Below are 21555 nucleotides of genomic sequence, written 5' to 3' on the forward strand. Positions count from 1 at the left end.
TTGCTGGAGAATGCAAAGAGAGTTCTACAAAAGGCATGTTGATTATCCTACATTTTCAGATGTAAGCTCAACAGGGTAGATAATGTATTTTTCCTGTGTTTATACAGTGCCTGGTATCTTACTTGTGCTTAGAATAAAGTCCGCAGATAACTTCATTTTCTAGGATTCATAAACCAGTACGATATCTAAGTACAAAACTCGGGTATAAAACAAATTAAATAAAACACAAATTTTATCCTAGGATGACCAGAAATAGAATAGCAAGAGGACCAAACATTACTTGTTCTGCCTACACTGACTAAAGAGGGTAAACGGGGAAGAGACTAAACCACAAATTTTAGCTGTTTCTTTGCTTTCCTTCAAGTAGTACAGGATATAACCTGACAGTTCTACAGTCTTCACCATCACATGATTTACTTAACCTAAAAGCTGAAAACCTTTTAAGCTCATCTCATTTTAAAATACACATAAATTGAAATAGTCAATATTGAAAGACAAACAAGAGGAAGTTTTTACTAAGTCTGCAATTACATATTTCAAGAGCCACTGAAAAATGGCTCCTGAAAATAGGAGCTGAAATGTGCTTTCAAACAACAGCTGAACTTCTGTCACAAGTTATTGCCGAGCCTACATACCAAATACTTCGAGTTTTCTTTGAAACTTAAGAGCTTACTGATTACAGGAACTAAATAATAATTACTGCCTTTGATTTTAGGACCATAATCCAGGACTGGAAAATGGATTTGTCACTGTTGCTGCGCACCAGCGAATTCACTTGCTTCGTTTCCAATGTAACAACACGACCATCTCACTGTAAGGCAGAGATCTGAGCTAACACAGCCAACAAACTGTAATTTTTTAGTTTCTCAGTCAAAACTCAGGCGAACTTCATCTTTGTTTGTCTTTTGTTTGCATACAGGTGGTGTAATTAATCCATGAAAAGCTGTTGCAACATGAATGACACTCAAAATCAGCACGCACAAATATTGTCATTAAGTTTATTTGGAAAAATAAATGGCCTGTGATTTCATGACCAGCCAACTAATCAACACCGTGACTTTCCTGAAGCACGTCCTGCACTCCACGTTGTGCAGTGTGCTGAGGGAGGAGGGCCCATCTGCTCCTGCTCCCCTCTGTCCCAGAGCGGACAATCAGGAGCTGAACCTCCGCCAGGGCTTCCCTCACACAGTCCTGCAGCTGGAACTGGGCCAGCACGAGGCTTCAGTGGGTCCAGCCCGCTCACCTCTTAGTGCCATCCAGAGGATCCATCTTCACACAAAAGAAAGGAAGGCTTTCCAGAGCAAATACAACCATTACAGCACTGCACCTTTCAAGTATTGGGAATCACGCTTTTATGTGAGGGAAGGGAGAAGTGTCCTTGCTCTAACAAACTAGACACGCCACTGCTAAATTAAACTATTAAACTTTCAGAATATACACTAGTAGGGCAACTAAAGTAGCATTTTAGTGATGATGCAGCTTTGAATCCTCCCAGTGAGGCAGCAATACCAACTTTTTAAACCATTCAGCTGTTTTAGGCTTGTCTCACTGAGCTTAACAATTAGGGAATTTTAGACCAATATACTTTTACATTGCAAGTGGAGGCAGCAGGAAAGAGGCAAGTACCTGCTGGAGGCAGAAACTCCAGTCATAATCCAGACTAACAGGGCAGACAGAGCTCTCACGTGTGTGGTGTCTGAGTGAGAGGAGTTGGAAAACACTCATATCAACTGCGCTGTGATTTTCAATTTTGCCCTTAAAATTTCCAGCCTTCCCCAAACTGAAGAGAGCAGTTTAACTGAGCCTATGCAAACAGAGGATTACTAGCCCCTTATCTATGCCAGCGATCCTCTGAAATGAGGTGTTACCCAGGAGAGCAGTGGGAAGGTACAGGGCTTGCCACTCCTAGGTGGTACCCGACTTAAATACATTCCCACGGTTTTTCACACTGCCAGAGAGGGGAAAAAAAAAAAAAAAACAACACCAAACAAGCCAGGCCAGCAGTGGCTCTCTGAGAAAGCTGTGAAGAAGCAGTTGCAGCTCCCACCATCTGGTGCAGTGGGGGAATGACCCTCCCCTTTCCCAGCCTCCCCCTGGGGCCCAAGAAAGCCGAGGTGGCCCTACAGCTGGGGGGTGCCAGGCTGGCAGGGGGAAGGCTGGCAGCAGCTCTCCCAGAGAGGTAGGAATGATCAAGGAATAAGCAATGACTCACACTATATGATTTATTGCCGGGCAACGTTCCCAAATGTGTTAATAAAGTTGCAGCCAAACAAATGCACATCCCTTAGGTCTTGTCTTTGTTCCAGCACGGCCAAGACAATTGAGTATTATTTTCAAGTAAAACAAGGATGAGATTCTAGACAATATTTCTACCACAATTAATATTTATGTTTCACTGTTCTACTTCACAGCACTGCCAACCCTTGAGTATTCAATAAGAAAAAAAGGCACAAAACAAGAAAGAAGTGAGCATACACACAGACACAAAGTCCTAAGATATTTAACAAATATTTCTGAGTTGTTCTATCTGGGTTTCAGTTTATCTTGGGCACTTTCAGGTGTCAAATACAACAGATAAAAACATTCCATCACCACATTCAACAGCAAAATACCAATACAAAACCAGTTAATTCTGCGTCAGGCAGCAAGCAGCTTAATAGTTCATGGCAAAGCTCTTCTTGGAGGTCTTCTGGAAACTGAGAAAGAGAGGGAAGGGGAAAGAGGCCAAAGAGTTGTTAGAATTGAAACGTTTAGCTGATCAGCAGTGAAGCTCTGGGGAAGCAGTGATGAAGCACAAAAAGTTGTGACAGGTTTCTGTCAGCAGCCCACTCAGGTTTCACATCCAAGCGGGTGACAAAGGTGTTTCCATCTCTGAGCTTTCACAAGCACTGACAGAGAAACCAGAGTCACACTTTGGCTTCCAATGGGGCACTGAATCATGAGGGACATGAGACACATTGCACAGGGCAGCTCTGGGAGGGACAGCAGGGATGAAGCCGTCAGAAGGCCAGGGAAGCACAAAGCAGTGATGCAGCTGGGAGGATCCGCTTTCCCCGGATCACCCACGGGTAGTTTCTGCATTGAGTCTGGAGAGTCCTTTATTTCAGAGACTAGATAAGCCATGTGTTAGATGCATACAACCACAATATATTTACAAGCTGTATCCATGATGAAAACCACCAGGAATGTTTTTAAATGATAGCTGAGAATCAGCTATATCCCTTTCCAAAAGCCAGAGCTGAACAAAGGCAAAGGGGTGAGCAGAAGAAACACACTATAAAGTGTGTAATTTAAAAATGAAAACATTTTCCAGCATGAGTTATGTTTCTCTTATGGATGAGTGGAAAAAACATGTTATCAAGTAGTTTGTCAAGTAAATGCAACGAATTAATGAAAAATCAACTGATCTGCCAGATTTTATTAGGTGTAGTGATTTTACAGCCCACTTACAGCCATCCTTAGGAACTTCCCTACCTCAGCTTCCACTCACTCTTACAGAAAGAGTTAAGCAGTGAATATAAAGGTACAGCTTCTTACAAATAATCAAGGTCAACCATGCTTCTAGCACACATACCTCAAAAATCATCATCTCTATCTCACTCTTTTTTCATTTCTATTTTTGTGCATGTTTTATAACATACCTAACATTACTACAGTAGCACATGTATACAATTTATAAAAAAAATACATACATTGGGGTGCACACTCAAGTTTATTTCTTTTTTAATTATGGGGGTGCACGAGTTTGGAGACCACTGTTCTGAGCAACCTGATACACCAGAAATAACATCTACTGGCTACCTGTGTTAACAAACAGACCAGCACTGGGTTCTCCTCTTGAAGATGCCGTCAGGAGGAAGGATAGATGGATAACTTGTACACCACTGTCACTACAGCAGAGCTGAGGAACCACGCTTTTGGACGAGGACCTCACACACACAAAACATAATATGTAATAAATGCAGATAAAAAGATGGATCTTTAATGGAAGTACAAAACTGTATCTTCTTTTGCATTTTCCTTGCTCCCTACTATTTAGCTCCAAAACTTGTTGGCCAGCTCACTTCGCTGTAATTCTGGTTTTGCACACCTCATACGTGATTTAGACGGTGACTGCTGTGCTTTGTAAAATAACTTGTTTAGGAGTAATTCCAGACAGCTTTCTTGCTTCATGCTGGTTCATTTTCATCAACTCAGCTTTACTAGGCAATCTACAGGCAAGGCAGAGGTTTCACTGACAGGTTCCTCAACTGTAGCCTGTGGTTGATTTCTCGTTAATCACGCTGGTAACCAGAACAGTTTGCACGAGTTCGGAGAGCTCAGGATACACAACTGAACACTGCAGATGCTGCAGCAGCTTGGCATGGTAATGTCACATCTCCTTCCTCCAACAGAGCAAATCTGAGAGCAGCAGTTTTGGTTTCCTGAGCGTGCCAATGTTCGCCTGCCAGTGCCCTGGCACAGACTGCCACGGGGTGCTGATGAAACCCGAAATGTTTTGGGGTGGGGGGCAGGGGGCACAGCTTTAACAGACCAGATGTGAATTTCGGTGGATTGAAAAACAACTAAAGTCCATCTCAAGAGATGGTTTCTTCCAGTTGTCACAACCCTCTGGTATGCTTGGAACTATTCCAGAAGGCCACTAAAGGAACCAAGATCTCTTGAAGAACTGAGCATGCAGTGCTGGAAAGGCACAGCACGGAGGTGTCCTGGAGGGCCCTGTCTTTCATTCCTTCACAGTGATCTCAAACCGTTGGTTACAAAGGGCCTAAAATGCACAGTTGTGTTGTTACCCCTCACGACGCTGATAAAGAGATTAAATAAGGCACTGGTAGCTTGCTTTCAAAGGAGGGTGAAAGAAGAACACAAGAAAGTGAATTAGAGATGAAGAACGTTAACATGAAGGAGAAGAAATGAAAGTAATGAAATGAAAGAAATGAGAAACTAGACAGCAAAGGGAAGAGGATCAGGCAATTACACAGCACTTCAGCAGGATGACAGTTCTGCATGCAGCCTATGTGATCCCAAGCAGGAAAATTCTTACATCCACCTAAATGGAAGAGCCAAAATGGAAGGATAAAGATGGAAGTGGCAGAAGTACCATGCTCCAGTCTAAAAATATACACACTACTGATTTCCCGAGCTGTCTGTGGGGAGCTGCAATCAGCAATGTTTAGGTTTGTTATGCCCTCTCTCAAACTCCTGAAAAGACAAAATCCCATTAACAGAGTGTAAGAAGCAGGCTCACACAAACTGTATTAAAATCCACTGTGTTTTGGTTATATCTAGATTTTAGTTTTGATGACCAGTTAGCACTTTATCATAACCTTCACACAATATATATACACTATAAGAAGTTTTAAGTTTTCTTTCTTGCATTAAGTTGTTTGAATGTAGGAAACCAATTTTTCAATTGAACACACATCAGAAGAAATTTACCTTGAAAATTTACCAATCTGACAAGAGTTAATGAATTTATGATTAAAAACCAAGGTTGTTTCTTTCTCTGTACAAACTAGCAGGCTCACTGCATAGCCTGATACTATTGCAAAGACCTTAACATGATAAAAGCAAAAAGCATTAAGTGTATTAATGTCTGTTCAAAATGAATTGTCTTTGCAGTATAGCAGTGCATTATCTAGCTTCTGTTCACACTTCTTTGATTAAAACAACAACCACCAACCCAACAAACCAATCACTATTTGTAGCTTAAGAGGCCCAAAGCCTCTTCACAAAACAATTCTGTTGTCACTTTTATATAGGGTTAGTTGATGCTTTCCCCCTCCTTTTTTCAGTGAGCTAAATATAATTAATGACTTCAAAATGGAATTAGTTCAACAGCATTCGGCTGAAAGCATTTATTTATATGAATCCAGTTATAAACCATAACTCAAAGGCACATTGTAAAGAAATTTACTTCACTGAAAATTCCAATAGCAGCCTTCTATATAAAAGTGGTATTAGAGCTTAGACATTGGGACAGTCAACATAAATTCTGATTTTAACAGGCTTGGATAAACATATAAATTTTGGCTCAGTGAGTCTGCTTCGGCTGTCAATACTCTGAAATAGATACAAGCTTTAACAAACCTTTAATTCAAAAGCCCATTACTGTACCAACTGAAACAGAAAGACGAGTATCAAAGAGGAGTTCTTCCCCACTTTCATGGTATTACTTCTGTAAGACATCAATTGATCTACAGCCCTTGAAAGAAAACAACTCGCCTCCCTCTCCTGGATAAAAGTCAGTGCAGTTTTTTCATCCATCACAGTGTAACAGCATCAAAATACACCTTTTGCATCTGCTTAAAACCAGGAAAAAAACACCCTGCAAACCACAAAGCCATTCCATGACATGTCAATTTACTTCTTCTGACAGATTCACTACAGAAAAAAAATGTTTTCATTAAAAAAAACCAGCACCAAAACTAAATGAGAGAAATGAGGAAAAAGAGAAGGAAGAACTTTTGACAGATGAAGTCCTTTGCCAGGTGAACATCAGCTCATTGGGACAGGATGTGAAAAACAGGATGTGACTGCTGAGGAGGCTGAAGAGCACTGGGGGTGCTGTGCCCACTGCTCCGTGGTGGATTCCAGCCCCCCTGCTCCCTGGGACCCTGTCACACAGCCTGGCCCTGCTGCCTTCGGGAAGGGCAGGGCTGAGGGCACCAACACACTCACGGCCCCAGCCCAGAACATCTGTGCAGAGCATCCCACTGCATCCTCCCCTTCTGCACTGGACAGCATTCCTCTCAACCAGGGCCATTTAGGCAACGTCCTGAGATATAAAACATTGCCGGACTACCTGCTGGTTACTTGGTAACTAATGACATCCACAGCATTTAGCAGAGCCTGATGAACTGTGTAACTAACTTAATTTACCCTCTCTGGCATTAAAATCAGTTACTCTTAATAAACAATGTTTTAAAATACTTAGGTGGATTCTTTAATTCAAAAGAACAATGTACTTGGAACTCCTGTTGATGGCATTAACAGGCAGGTAAACAATTTTCATTTTCTTTCCCCCAGTGCTGTGGGTATTGTCCCTTTTAGAATACAGTCCTTGGTTTCTTCTTGTGTCTCAGATGCTCTTTTCTCTGAAAAACACCGGAGTATTTACATTCAACTTTCTCTTTTTGATGGAAATGCTTTTAATTCTTCCAGCGATAAATCCCCTTTGATTAGGTTGTTCAATTACCTGTTCTCATCATGAAAAGAATATAATTTTGAGTAGCAGTAATAAGCACAGCTTCACTGAGAGACCTAATTTCATTGCTGGCCCACATGAAAGGAGGGAAGAGTTCTTCCCCAGTGTTATCAGCAAGGTAGTGCAGAGAAGCAGCTCAGCCTCCCTGCACTGGTGACAGGAACCCCTCACGTCTGATGCTCACAGGCAACTCCACAGATGCGAACACAAACACAAACAGGAGCTGCTACACCAACCCAGGAATTCAACTCCTGCCTTGGGACAGTCTTTGGGACAGCAAAATAATTCTGAGAACAAATGCAAACGCCTAAAATACAGTAGGTCTGGAATCATTTCTCCCCTTCTACCAACGCGATTTATGAGCATTCAAACTGCTTGGGACATGATACTGTTCTCAAAAGGAAGAAATGAGTAGGTTCTTAAAACTACATGAATCTCAAGAAGACTTTCCACTGACACTGCTTACAATGGGCTTAATTACTTATGGGAAGAAACCATCCCACTGTATATATGCCCGAATATTTGAAAAACAAGTAAAGGGAATAAAAATTAAAATCTTGTTTGCAAAGCACTGGATTAGAAGAAAGCAATCTGGGTTTTGTGTCTTTGGATAAATCTGTTAGATAGCTGGATCAAAGTAGTCCTTTATGAAACAGACACTTGACAGAGATGTTTGGAGACTTGGAACATTTTCCAAAGTGATAACAATTTTGGTATCCAGCTTAAGACAAGTTTGAAAGCATTTTCTGAAAACTGGAATTAATGATAATTAAATTAATTCTTCTCCCAATTACATCTGGTGATTATATTTGAAGTCGGGCTATGTAATTTCAATTATTAAGGTGCTTTTACACCAGAAGCAGATAAGAGTCCTCAGAAACTGTAAAACTTCCATCAATGAAAAAATGCTTGGCTGACAAAAACTGCCTCAAATTCAGAAGTAATGCCTTGGCCAGTGCATTGCAGAGCTTCTCGTGTGACAGACACAGCTCCATGCCAGCTTTGGACATGCTCCTGGAACTTTAACTTTAGGCTCCGAGGAGACAAGCTGGACGTGTGTGCGTGTTGCCCATTCAGGAGATCCATTCACATGCAAAGAGATCCCGGCTAACACAAAGCTCTGCTAACACAAAACTCCAGCTCAGCACAGCCACCAGATCGCTGGGGCTGCGGCAGCAGCCCAAGGGAAGAAGCTAAGCCACACAACCCCACATTATTTTTGCTGGCACCTCCCTAAGAAATTTTTCAATTCAATTCAATGAGGGGAAAAAGAAAAAGAAGTATTGAAGGATTTCATTTTGGGATTTTGGTTTTACGAGCTGCTGGCAGCCCTCCCTGAGCAAGCACATACACACACTCCTTGGAATAACGAGCTGTTAACCCGACAGTTTGGGCACTCCGAAGGTGGGAAAGTCTCTAATAGTTTGTTGTTGGGTTTGGAGTTTTTTTGTTAATTCAAAAGTAAAGTCTTGCAGAAGTTCCTTCGATTTAGCATATAAATTGAATTCATTTGATTGGGCTTTCTAAAATGTAAAACTCTTGTCTGTTCCAAACACAGTCTATGCCAACGAGCAGGTCAGGACTTGACACACCGGAGCGAGGAAAGCTCCACCTTTCCCCAGCACAGCACTGACACGTCTGCAGTTCACTGCTCACGGTGAGGTACCCGCGCAGCCACCGCATTTAGGGCAGAGCAGTGCTCACTATTCACAACCCATTAGTACAATTTCCCGAGCAAGGCTTGCTGTCAGCACGCTGGGCACCCCCAGCTCTCCCAGCACCCCCGTGTGCAGCACTGAGCAGTGCTATTAGAAGGACCCTGGGGTCTTGCAAGATCCAGGTAAAGCCACTTAGTCGGTAAAGCTCTTCAAGTACAGCTCATTTCTCCCCATCAGCAGGGCAAGGCAACAGATATAGAAATGGGCCTCCTTAAAAATAGCCACGTTATATTTGTCCAAACGAGAAAACATCAATCTGTTTTCCCTGCAATGTCTTCCTCAAATCGCCAAGAACTTAATGTTTCTGAAGGGCCAAAAGCTTGTTGCCATTGCTTTTAATTCCTCCCTGGCCACGGGGACTTGTCAGGGTTCAAGTCCCATCCCACGATGGAAATCTTTTGCTATTGCAACGGGGCAGAACAAAGGGTTTGATACAAGTTTTGAACATATTTCTGGAACAGTAATTTGTTCTCGTGTTGTCACGTCCACCCTGATCTCTCCATACACAACTGCTACACCTCTTTACAGTAATGTTATGGAAGATCCTGACTTTTCCAAAGACATAATTACAGGCTGCTTGCTGGCAATTACTTCCAGTCTCAAAGCAAACAAGACAAACAATGGCACAAATCAGTGATCCATGTCATATCTCAGGCAACAATTTATTATCAAAATGAATGTATTTAATGCACAGCATTAACAAAAGGAACATTCTAGCAATGCTTTATCAGACACTGTTTTAAAAATATAAGAATATAGTCTAGGGAACTATCAGAACGTCAACTTGAAGGCAGTAGGAACTACTGGGACCAGTCACACCAAAGGTGTTTGCGGCTGGTTTATTGGTAAAAGAAGCGCTGAGCACGAGCCTTCACAGATCCTCTGTCCTGGCCTCCTGGAGAGATTTCTGTCCTTCCACCAAATGCAAATGCTTGTCTCTCTTGAGGTGCCCAAATTGTTATTTTCAAGCCTTGATGTCTTAACACAATTCCCAGCAGTTCTTCTTAGCCTTTTACATTCTGACTTCTGTTTACTGATGCACTACTTCTCCAAGTGTAGTAGCATATCAATTAATTATACAGTAGTCTGCCTAATCAGGTTTCCCCAGGGTTTTTAACAGAAACCCTTTGTATTTCTTAATGATTCCACGAGATTGTAACTATTTTTAGTTCTGCAGTAAAAGAAATGAGTCTGCTGACAATACTATCTCCAAAAAAGATGGAACTGCTATTAAAACCGTTGATCCAAGCACACTTGAACTTTGGAGAATTCAGCTTTTGTCTGGATCTTACGATTAACATTTCTGTATACCACATAAGCAGTCAGCACTCACAGAAATACAAATGAAGAAGAAAGACTGGAACTGAAGAATAGATGTGACCTACTTTACATTTCAATATTAAAACAGATACATTCAAATTAATAGCAAAGTCTCCACTGCCTCCAACACAGTGCTACCACCAATTGGTCAAGGTAGGCCAAAAATTTTCTGTGATCAACTTCACATGTCCTGTCTTGTTCTGAAAGAAGACATGTGGTCTACATACCCAAGATTACTTATCCTTAGTTCTAAGGCAGATATCCACAAACTTCCGCTCTGATTTAAAGGGGAATTCAAGAATAAGGAAAAATAACAAAAACTCACCAAACAACAAAATCACAACAAACTACTAAAAGCACAAATCAGCAAAAATACATCCAGCTTTCACATTACAAAAGCTCAGAAAAGCAGTAAAAAAAGCAGGTGGAGGTGGAGGACTTTTCCTCTGCTAGACCCAGTCAGATTTTTGGTTAAATTTTATTAAGAGAGGTCATAATTAAAAATATGAAATGGACAGCTGCCTTACTATAAAAGAGTTATTCTCCTAGGATCATAGAGGAGCTGATGTTGGAAGGCACCTCCGGACATTGCTGGATGCAGCCCATGCTCAAGGCAGGGTCAAATAAAGCTCAGGCTTGTGTCCAGTTGAGGTTTGAGTATCTCCAGGAATGGAGACTCCACAATCTCACTGGGCAACTTGATACAGACCTTGACCACAGGCATAACAACATAAGTCAGGAAGCACATCTCTGGCTTTCACTGATGTCCTTTATGCCCCCTTCCCACCCTCCCCCCAGCGATGGCACTGCTGTCCCCACACTGCCCCCCATGCCTGCACCCCTGGGGCCCAGCACAGCAGCACTGCTGTCCCCACACTGCCCCCCATGCCTGCACCCCTGGGGCCCAGCACAGCAGCACTGCTGTCCCCACACTGCCCCCCATGCCTGCACCCCTGGGGCCCAGCACAGCAGCACTGCTGACAGCACCTACACCCGACCCCGGGCAGCGCAAGGCTGGACTCTGAGACACTGCTGTTTACCCCTGGGGCCCAGCACAGCAGCACTGCTGTCCCCACACTGCCCCCCATGCCTGCACCCCTGGGGCCCAGCACAGCAGCACTATTCCCACTGCTTTTAACTCCTGGTCATACCTATTCCCCAAATCAGAAATGAAGATGTGCCAGAGATCATTTCCACATTAGGAAAGCAGCTCTTTATAGCATTCCACGGGGACCTGTCTGCAAGGATGAACTGTATCTCTATACAGTTCCTTTTGTCCTGTATTTGTTCTTTGATGTACAAATATGCCACAGACTAAGCGGTGATCTCTTTGATGTTGAACTTTTATACTTTATTGCAACTAGCACACTTACAAGAGGAGCTGCCAGTCATTTTCCCTTCTAAACATTCAAATTTCATGAGGCATTTGCTTTATGAGTCAGATTTCTTAGTAACTTGTTTTCAGAATTTCCACAAGAAGTGTGCTACTCTTCTGGAATGATAACTTGATTAAAAACCAAGATCTGATCAGGTTTTTCAAGTATTACAAATTAATACAAGCATTGGCTAATATATCTGAATACATTTAACATAAAGTGTAATTACCTAGTCAAGTATTTCCTCACTCTCTTTCAGGTACTTTGGGACTCCAGCAGTGACCAGGAGGAGTTGCATTGGGAACAGTGTAATGCATGTGTGCAGTGGGACCCCTCTGGTTTCTCTGCCAGCCTCCAACACTACAGTTCAGGGACTTCCAGAGCCAAAGGCAGCCTCTGCAGTACAGTTTTCCATACTGCAGTGTGTATAGATAAAATTCCAGGCTGATAGTACCAAGGCAGATTAAATTACAAAGTTAGTTACTTCTGTGACAAAACAGTAATCAACACTGGCACAAATAACATGTTAGAAAGTGCAAATTTACCACCAGAAAGCTACAGCTTTCAGTGGGAGACATAAAAAAGCATTTCCATTCTGAAGCACTTCTGTGAGGGCTTTTAAATCAATCCTAGGAGCTGAAATTCTCTGGAGTGAGATTTTGCCATTCACAAGGCCTCTGCTTTAGAGTGACCTTTATGTTTGGCTATTTTTCCCTTCTGTAAGTATAAACACTGTAGCTGAGAGGGAAAACATCAGAGGAAAATTAGAATATTTTGGAACAGTGACAGCAAAGAGGGAACATTTCCCCATGCTAAGCTCTAGGTTTCCACAACAACATCAGTACTGCTCCTGATGCCCCTCTCCAAGCCAACTAGTTTAAAGGTGTATGATCAGGGTACTGGCCAGAGAAATGCACTACTCTGAACACTTTAATTTCAGCTTAAAATTTTAAAGGGAGAAAACCATACAATACTTTTTAGATGGTTTTACTAAGTGAGAAAAAAAATAATTTAAAATGAAACAGATCTGTTACAGACACTGATTCCTCCTTTTCAAGAACATCCAGCAGCTCAGCAAGGGAAGTGTGTGTTAAGAGCTAGCAAGGTGTATGTGAAGGAGGGAGCACTCAGCTCTAGCTATGCCAGGCAGTCAGGTGCTGCACTCAACCTTTCTGGCTGAGAAATGCAAAGTTAGCCCCAGAAACACCAGCAGATTTTTAAGAAATCTGGATAAATTGAGCTAGCAATACTGGAAACGTCACATTTTCAGGGACTTTTCAGGTCAAGGCTAAAGTTAGTTCTCAGCTCTCACCCAGATTCTATCACATGCAGTAAAATAACCCACCAAGAAAAACCCAGGGGTGAACCACTGCTGGTGTTACTGAGAGGCTGCACACAGTGCCTGTCAGAGCATCCCCCGCAGGAGGCAGGAGGAGAATTTTGCTCCTCCTTGCAAAGAACAATAGGAAAATCAATTCCTTGATGTAGCTCCCTGTGCTGGCCCCGCTGCAGCCCCTCAGGCCCGAGTGCTGGCCCAGAGGCACGGCCTGGCCCTGCTGCTGCTGCCACAGGTGCTGCCAAGCACTGCTATCGCCGAGGAGCATCTGGGCAGGGAGGGAGGAACGCTCTGGGCCTGCTTCCCTCAGCCATTTCGGAGGCGCCTATGGATATGAGGCTTCTCAAATGAAACATCTCTGGCTCTTTAATTAACATGTCTGGCTTTTTTATTATCTGTTGATACAAGAATCACTCCAGCAGTTACAAACAGCTCTATGTGGCCATATTTTAAGCAAATACTTTTTATTCAGCGCACCCACGGTACAAGAAAAACTCTCCCCAAAGCTTAACACAATACACCTCTGTCAGAGTGACAATTGCAGGGAGTGTCCCCTGAAGCTCAGCTACTGCAGACCAGCACAAACAACCTGCCCCTCTCTGCCTGGCACAGGGTGAGCCTGTAGCAAGAGAGGCAAACACACCTCCAAAACTCTGGAGTGCTCCAGCCTGAGGGACCAAACCAGGCCTGGACCGGACGGTAGTTTCACTCACATTTATATTCTCCAGAACCGGTGAGTGATGTAACATCCATCATGCCAACAATCCTACAGGGAAGGACTGTAGGAGGTAGTAGTCCAGGAGGAGGTAGTCCAAGGAGGGGAAAAAACAGTGGCAATCTACAACGTGCAGTTTTCTGCAGTGCACAAGACGGGTTTATTAATTCCCAAATCGAGCTTCAAGTAATCACTATAAATTTACTAGAAAATGTGTGTTTTCCCACAATAGCTACTCTGACAAATCAAACACAGACAAAGATGAGCTAATTAATTTAGCTGAATGGGAAAATGCGCCCATTATGAGTAGCATTACAGTTGATGCAGGAAGAGAGCAGCTACTGCTGCTCCTGTCAAGTACTAGAGCAATTTATACCATTCAAATTTAAGATGGAACTAAAGCATGCAAATACCCACGTAAAGAAAGGACTGTTCTGATGACCAGGGATCATTTTTCACTGGCTTTTTACACTCTACCTAGACTAGAGGCTTCAAGCAAAGAGCACTTGGGGCTCAGAGAGAATTTAACCCTCTTTTGGGGGTGAGAATAAGATAAATGACACTTCCAATCATGTCCCATTAGGCACAGGGCCAAGTAGAGGAGGCTGGACAAGAGAGTCCTTCTCTCTTCAGAGCCAGGAGAGAGGTAAAGATCAGCTCATGGAAGTTCTAGGCACAGTTAACCTGTGGCACAGCACCAACTCCTGAGACCCGTGGCAGCCTCACAAGAGGGGTGAATTAAGTGCCACATGCAACAAGAACCTTATTTCTAATTTGATCATGTAAATTGTACGAGGCCTTAAACAGCAAATGACACTTGGATGAAGGGAGAAAATTGCTGAGCCCAACTTTGTGATGTTCTGAAAAAAGAGGTTGAAATTTTTTACCACAGACACATGCCCAAGCACAGCCCTTCCCCTTGCAAACTGCAGTGGAGACTGAAAACACAAGGCCTTGCATTCAATCCTATTTCCACTGCTCCACTTCATCTATTCTGAAATTATATCATATTTATATATTATAGTATATAAATATATTATAAATATTTATATTATATTTAAACTTAAAGACAATTCTGTCCAAAATACGAGTTAGCTGAAACAACCACAGCTTTCAATGGCATTTCACACACATGCCACCCAGCCTTTTGAGACTGGTGAACTAAAGCAGTTCAAAATACCACCCTACCTCACTGGTATAACTTGGTACACAGAAAACCTCAATGCCCCAGGTGTCTCTCCCTTTTCCCTGGTGCAGGGAAGTCAATGCACCGGCAGAATCAAGTACATCAGCCCTCAGTATCTGCAAGAGCTGGAAGTAGAAGCCATTGCCATATTGCACCCTCCCCATTTCATGCTGTGAACAAAACAGCAGCAAGGATAACAAAGACTTGAGGGCTTCTAGAACACTAAACGAAGAGCACACTGCAGCAGACAGCGTGTGCAAATGGTGACAGGACCTTTTCCTTTTTTTAGTCAACAGTGCAGAAGGTGTTCTCAATATCCCAGGTGTGAGCAGAGGTGGCAGGAGGCCCCAGCACGCCCTGCTGGGCAGGGTGCCCACAGTGCCTCTGACCAGCACCACCTAGAGCCAGCGAAAAGCGAGCCTGGCACGCAGGAACGTGACCCATGGTACCCTGCCAACCAGTCAAAACTCCAGTTTGTGGTCCCTTCAGTTTGAAGGAACACTCTGACAAACCCTTTGTCACAGTGCATCTGGCTATGTAAAGATTTAATGTCACATTTCCACCCCCTCATTTGAGAATGATCAACTTCTTCTAAAGTACATAAATAAAGAGTCATGCAGTCAGTTTTATGAAGCACCTTGTCCCAGGATTCAATGGCAATAAATAGCACAGTATTTCAAAGAACACAAACAGTACACAATAATTACATGGCTGATACCCTATAAGTATGCTGACTATTCTATTTGCATTGTTCAGAAATGAAGAGGTTAGACTTATTTACATCCAAGCAGCTTTAATTAAGCTTTGAGATAAATGCTCTTAAAATGAAAGCTGGGATGATTATACCTCTCTCGACATTGATTTTAGCCTAGATGGCTACGGATGGAGCATGACAAAAGGCCCAGAGGCTGGAATCACACAAACAGAGGAGCCACGAGGGATGGGTCCTGCATCACTCCCCATCACAAAGAAAGCAAAAAATGCAGTGAAATCGGGACCTTGCTGAAGGTAAATGCTTAAGAGTAGTTGAGATGAACTGCACCCAACTACAGAGAACACATGGGCTACGTCCAGCACTGAGGGTAGAGACTACCCCACACCCCAACAGTGCTGTGGGGCCCCCAGACTTCTCTGGGAGGGACTCTTGCTCTTCTGAGAGCTTTAAATGTCCGAGATTCACACCAGCCTGCATCCAAAGAACGCAAGGAGCATTAGCCATGGCAGAGATCTCAAATGCAAGGCCAGAACCAGCTTCAGCTTCGTGCTCCCGAGGACAGGACACGTGCACCAAGGGAGTGGTGGAAGGATGTAAGAGATGCTCTGTCACTGACACTGGACTCACACTCTCCTGCATTCCATTTGCTCCTGTCAACACCAAGGCTTCACCTTCCCCAGCACCAGAAAGGGATGCAAACGCTAATTCAATGACGCTTGTGCCCAAAAGCGTGAGTGTGTGGTGAGCTGTGCAGGCAGCCACGCTCCCAGCAGAGTGGGGGCACCTCACGGGGCTCTCTCCAGCACTGACTCTTCCAAGTGTGTCAGCGAGCTCCCTGCTGCAGCTCACCCCCACTCTGGAGAGGGGAACAGCACGACACCCCGTGAGTCACTGCCGCCCTGAGTCACTCCCTCGTGTTCTCAACAGAAGGTGCAGGCAATTGGGAAGGAGCCTGAAACTGCTCCGAGCTTGCCAACCTGGATTCTGCAGAACTTCTTAGCCTAAATGCCTCCAGCAAGAAAAGTGAAAAAAAAAAAAAAAAAAAGCCACAAAAAAGTGGGCAAACTAAAGACTTTGTTAACCACAGGCAGGTTACAGGATGAAGCATAAGAAGAAAGTCCATCTGCCAGATCCCCTGACAAGGCTTTCTGCTTCAACTTTCCAGTCTGTGCATTTTTTTTTTCATCCAACAAGCAGAGGTCTGCACTGCACAGAGCCACCTTTTTCACATAACTTAGTTATTCTTGGAGGACAGAATCCTCCCCTCCCCTATTAATGTTTATTGCAAAAAGGAGGAAAAAAAACCCCTGATCTTCAAAAGGAAGAAGACAGTTTCTGCACCATTAGTTATGTGCATATCCCTTAGATATCAGTCCTCAAGGAAAAGACAAATCACAAAAGGAGAAAACTACTGCTTGCTTGATCTCAGAAGTTATCAGCTGTAATTGCAAATTACAGCTCACAGATAAATACAAGAAAGGTGAATACTTTTTTCTTTCATTGCAATTGAAAAAAACAACAGAATAACATTCTAAAATGTATCAAGTCTGACTGTAATAACATTCTTGTCGTATGCAGTTATTTTGCACACTACAAAAACTTATCTCATGGGAATGCGCAAAGGAAAAAAAAAGAACATTCTGCATCTCAACTTCCTCCAATACTAGATAGAGAAACGCAAAGTCAGACAACGTTGAACGTATCTGCTCAGGAGAGACACAAGGATGTGCCAATTTCAATTTAGTACCTATAGTTTACAATAAAATATACCAATTTAGAATTCTGTTGTGTAGTCAAGATGAAATACTAACAACCCTGCCAGTAATTAGCACACGATAGTGATCATTTTTATACTGTAATGGAGGTAAGAGAAGCAAGAAAGAAGATTTAAAACCCCTTTAGGTTAAAACTGAGTGCTACATCATCCTAGTCAAAAAAAGATCCAAACATGCAAGGCTCTGTAATGGGGAATGACTAAAGAAATCAGCCCTTTCCATACACAGTGGGGAGGTACCTGATATAAAGAGGACTCAGTTCCTTACCACGGTCTCTAGACACGACGCCCCAAACCAATAAATGCCAATACAAACATTCAGCTCCCCACTGCAGAGCCACACTGCAGAGCTGCAGCCATTGCCCTGCACCCACTGAACCAGCCTGATGTGCCCCTGGCCCCCCACATCAGCCCACTGAATAAAAGAGGAGGATATTTCATTTCTGTGCAGAGCCCACACCCCAAACACCAGCGATGCTCAGCTACCCACCTCTACAACCTCATCCCTTCCGGGATTTATATTGTTTTGTTGTTTAAAAAAAGATATAGAAGTCCTTGGGTTGTGTCCAAAACCCACTTGAGTTCTGCCCCAATTATTCAGAATTACCCTAGAAGAATCATTTTTAAGACTGCATTCCCAGCCAGTGGGAACAGGTTCACCATTTTAGCTAGGAAGGAGCCGCACATAAGTTTCAAGAGTCTGATCTGCTGAGATGTTCAGCACCCACAGTTTCTGCTGACTTAAACAGGACAGATTCTCCTTACTTGAAAGAAGTGTCCCCAACTGAGACTTGTACAGAGCAGGCAACTGCCTTTGATTTTCACAGAGCGAGACATAAAGACAGATTTCCTCCTCTTTTAGTTTTAAATCTCGAGAGTCTTTCAAAGGGCCTGAAAAGTACATTTCAGCAATAAACCTCAAACCAATCTTATCCTGCAAATGTAATGCAACAAATGTCTTAGGTACAAGTAAGTCATTCAGATGAGTCCTGTGAAATTAAAGCAGCAAGAAAACAGCCTCTCAGCTAGCCATTCCAAAGGCCAGATTCTGTTAATATTTAGTCAACAGAAGTTCTGTGCTGGGGTATTTGCTAAATTGGATTTAACCTTCAATAGTGCCACAGTGAAGGTAAATTTAAACACACTTCAATTTGTAAAGCAACTCCTTTTTTTAAACCTATGGCGAGGTATTCTTTCCATAGACACTTGTTTACTGGTGAAAAACATGAGTAATTACCAAGGCTCTGGCAGGCTGGTGCCAAGAGACACGACAAAAAAACACATCAAAAGGTCAGGCTTGAGAGCCTCGGAAAAGCTCACCCGCATTAGGCAGGACTGCACAAATCCCTGGCAGCCCTGCCTCCAGCAGCCTGGCTCTGGAGTGTGGGGGGCACTTCAAGGAAAGGTGCTGCCCTCAGCAAGGGAAATCCTTTTTGTCTGTCCAACTGCAGTTTGGGGGCTCAGAAAAAGTGCAGCAAGATCCAAAAGTCACGTGTGCTAATAAGGAAACCAACTGCCTCTTTCCTTAAACAGGTATTTTTAAATGGTTGACTTTTCATTTGGAGACACTGTCAGCAGGAAAATTAGGTATATTTCCAATGATCCAAGCAAACCAATTTTCCTTACAACCAAGCAACAACGGATTCTACTCATCTGGTCTATCTTCCCTAAAACAGCAAGAGATTCAACTCTACGTCCATACAGCAAAAGGCAGGATTAGTAGCTCAAATGCCACCTCAACAGTAAATGCAACTGCTTGAAAAAGCTTAGAAAATTCACATCTGCCTTCCCACCAGCTGAGTTTTGAAATGTCCATATGAAGGATAATAAACCTACTGCCAGGTTCCCATTCATACTTTATAAACTCATCAGTGGACTGAAATCTCCTGTCCAGGCCTGGTGAGAGTACAAGACAAGGACTTCAGCTCTCACCAACACTGGGCCTGATTCACCCATCTCCCCACAAAGTAAATACCCAGGAAATGGTCAAACACCACACTTTTGAAACCATCTCCCTCTTTCTCGGGCTCACCTCCTGTTATGTGCTGTCCTGACAACTGAATCCATGTTCCTGCTCCATCACAGAGCATTTCCTCATCAATTCAGAGCACTCAGTACTATTCTCCTTGAAGTCAACCTTGAAGCTCCTGCCAGTGAAGACTCCTGCCTGAATAAGGTCTGTACCAAGGACTATGCTGGCACAATGGGCGGATTTCTTTGCAAACTTCGCTGGTAAGCACATAAAGTTGCAGTCTCCCTTAAAAGTATCAGCTGGGTAACTGCCCTGCCTGTGTTATAAACTAAGAACGTGAGGCTTCCTGAATCCTCTGCAGACTCACAACAATTGAGAAATAATTTTTTAAAGCCCATCAATCTAGAAAATACTTATTTAGTCATTACAAACTCTGATGCTTCACCTCTGCCTGTTTTCTTAGAAACAGAGAGGTAAAACCCCCTCTTTCCTCTCTGCTCGAAACCAGAAAGTTGCATTTCTTAACACGCAGCCTGCCTTCAAGATCCGTGCAGGCTCTTCCCTGGACTGGGCTGTTCCCAGTGCTCCAAATGTACTAGAGCAGCTCTGGATGTGCTGAATGCTGCCCAGAGTCTTTACTCATTCCAACCTGGACACAGTCTGAGGACTTGCCAGAATCAAAGAAAGCATGTTTGCCAGAACATTGTGTTGCAGGAAAAATAAAACAACTCACAAATTATCTTCACGTGGTACCAATTTGGGCTATCTGAACAGCAACAGGAAAGGAAATAATACTCTCCTTTTTCACTTAAAAGAGAAAATTAAACCCAACATGAAAATCCCTTACCCTCCTGCAGACCATAATTTTTTGCACTTTAACTTCAGAATTGTAAAAGACAAGAAGTGCCAACAGATGCCATTACAGGACAGAGAATAAATAAGATACTCAATTCACCTACACATTTCACATTTTTCCCTTGCACCTTTGAGCTTAACACACTGCATTCCCTATACTGCTACTCTGCTTCTCTCAAATCACAATGCTGGACTGTGGATCTATTATTTCACGGCAGTCAGAGGCCCTTTTAAGACAAATGACAACACATTTTCTCCAGCTGAACCCTGTCCAGCGAATTAGACAAAGGATAAGAAACCAGGAAAGTTTTTCAATGCACTAGAAAACTCAACATTACGAAACATGATTTAAATGTACTATAGGAGTAGTCTGTAAAAAGTACAAAGACCTAAAGCATTTCCATAATAAAGCCACTAGGAATTACATTTTAAAACCCAAAAGCTGGGCTCTGCCAAGATTTTACATCAGTGCGGAAATTGGTTTAAATGAAACTCCCAAGAGAGTAAAAAATATATTTCCAAGTTGAATTGCTGTAAATCATCTGCCTGCTCTTTTACAACACACCTTAACTCTCTGTCCAGAAGCACACAACACAATTACACTCTCCAAAATTTTTTGTGCGCTTTCTCCCCTTCTTTTTCTTTTTAAATTTGTTTACTTGATTTCAGGGTTCTAACAGGCTTATGAGGTGTATGCTGAAAAACTCTTATCAGAATATGTAGAATTCTAAAGGACTACTAAAATATCCATGTAGTTTGCACTTTAAAAAATGCACTTCCTTTTGTTACAGATGCAAGTATTTGAATCAACCCAATTACATTTTCTTGCCAAATACATTCAGCATGGCTAATGATTAATGAATATAGTGCTTTTCTTTTTATTCACACAGGCTTCTCTCCAAGAAGAAAAGGAAGCCTAGTAATTGAAAATTACTGTCCTTAAACAGTATGCTGCTACTGGTGTGCAGTACCTACTGCTCTTGCTAGGTGGAAAAAAAGGAAACAGTCTCTAGCTGAAGCAGGATTCAGTATTCTTTTACCAAGTAACTAATTTTTTTAAAGAGAAATTTTGCCTAAAAATCCATTTAAATATTTTAAAGGGTACAGATTCAGTATTTTAGTGGGGACATTAAATTCAAATGCCAACACTTATACTCTTTAGATTACTGTGACAGAATATTGCACGTAAATAGGATGTTTTCTTTTTTTCAAATAAATAAAAAAAATCCAAACCCAGTAACCAAAACTAACACAAAAAACCCGACGACTTTAGAAACGCTGCAATGCGAAGTTCTACGGTGGATCTCGTTTTATTAAAACACAGGGCAGACTGCAAACATACCTCTAAACTTTTGGTACCTCGTCAAAAACTTCGTTTGAC

At 42.6% G+C, this 21555-nt stretch overlaps 1 protein-coding gene across 3 annotated transcripts in view; it reads right to left on the minus strand.

Annotated features, from left to right (window-relative positions):
• RORA (RAR related orphan receptor A) overlaps window positions 1-21555 on the minus strand; it is a 358502-nt gene that overhangs the window by 48839 nt on the left and 288108 nt on the right. The gene's annotated exons all lie outside the window — the stretch shown is intronic.

The sequence above is a fragment of the Pipra filicauda genome, unplaced genomic scaffold, assembly GCF_003945595.2.
Source record: "Pipra filicauda isolate LSUMZ 115617 unplaced genomic scaffold, ASM394559v2 scaffold57_size4234018_pilon, whole genome shotgun sequence".
In the NCBI taxonomy this organism is placed as follows: Eukaryota; Metazoa; Chordata; class Aves; order Passeriformes; family Pipridae; genus Pipra; species Pipra filicauda.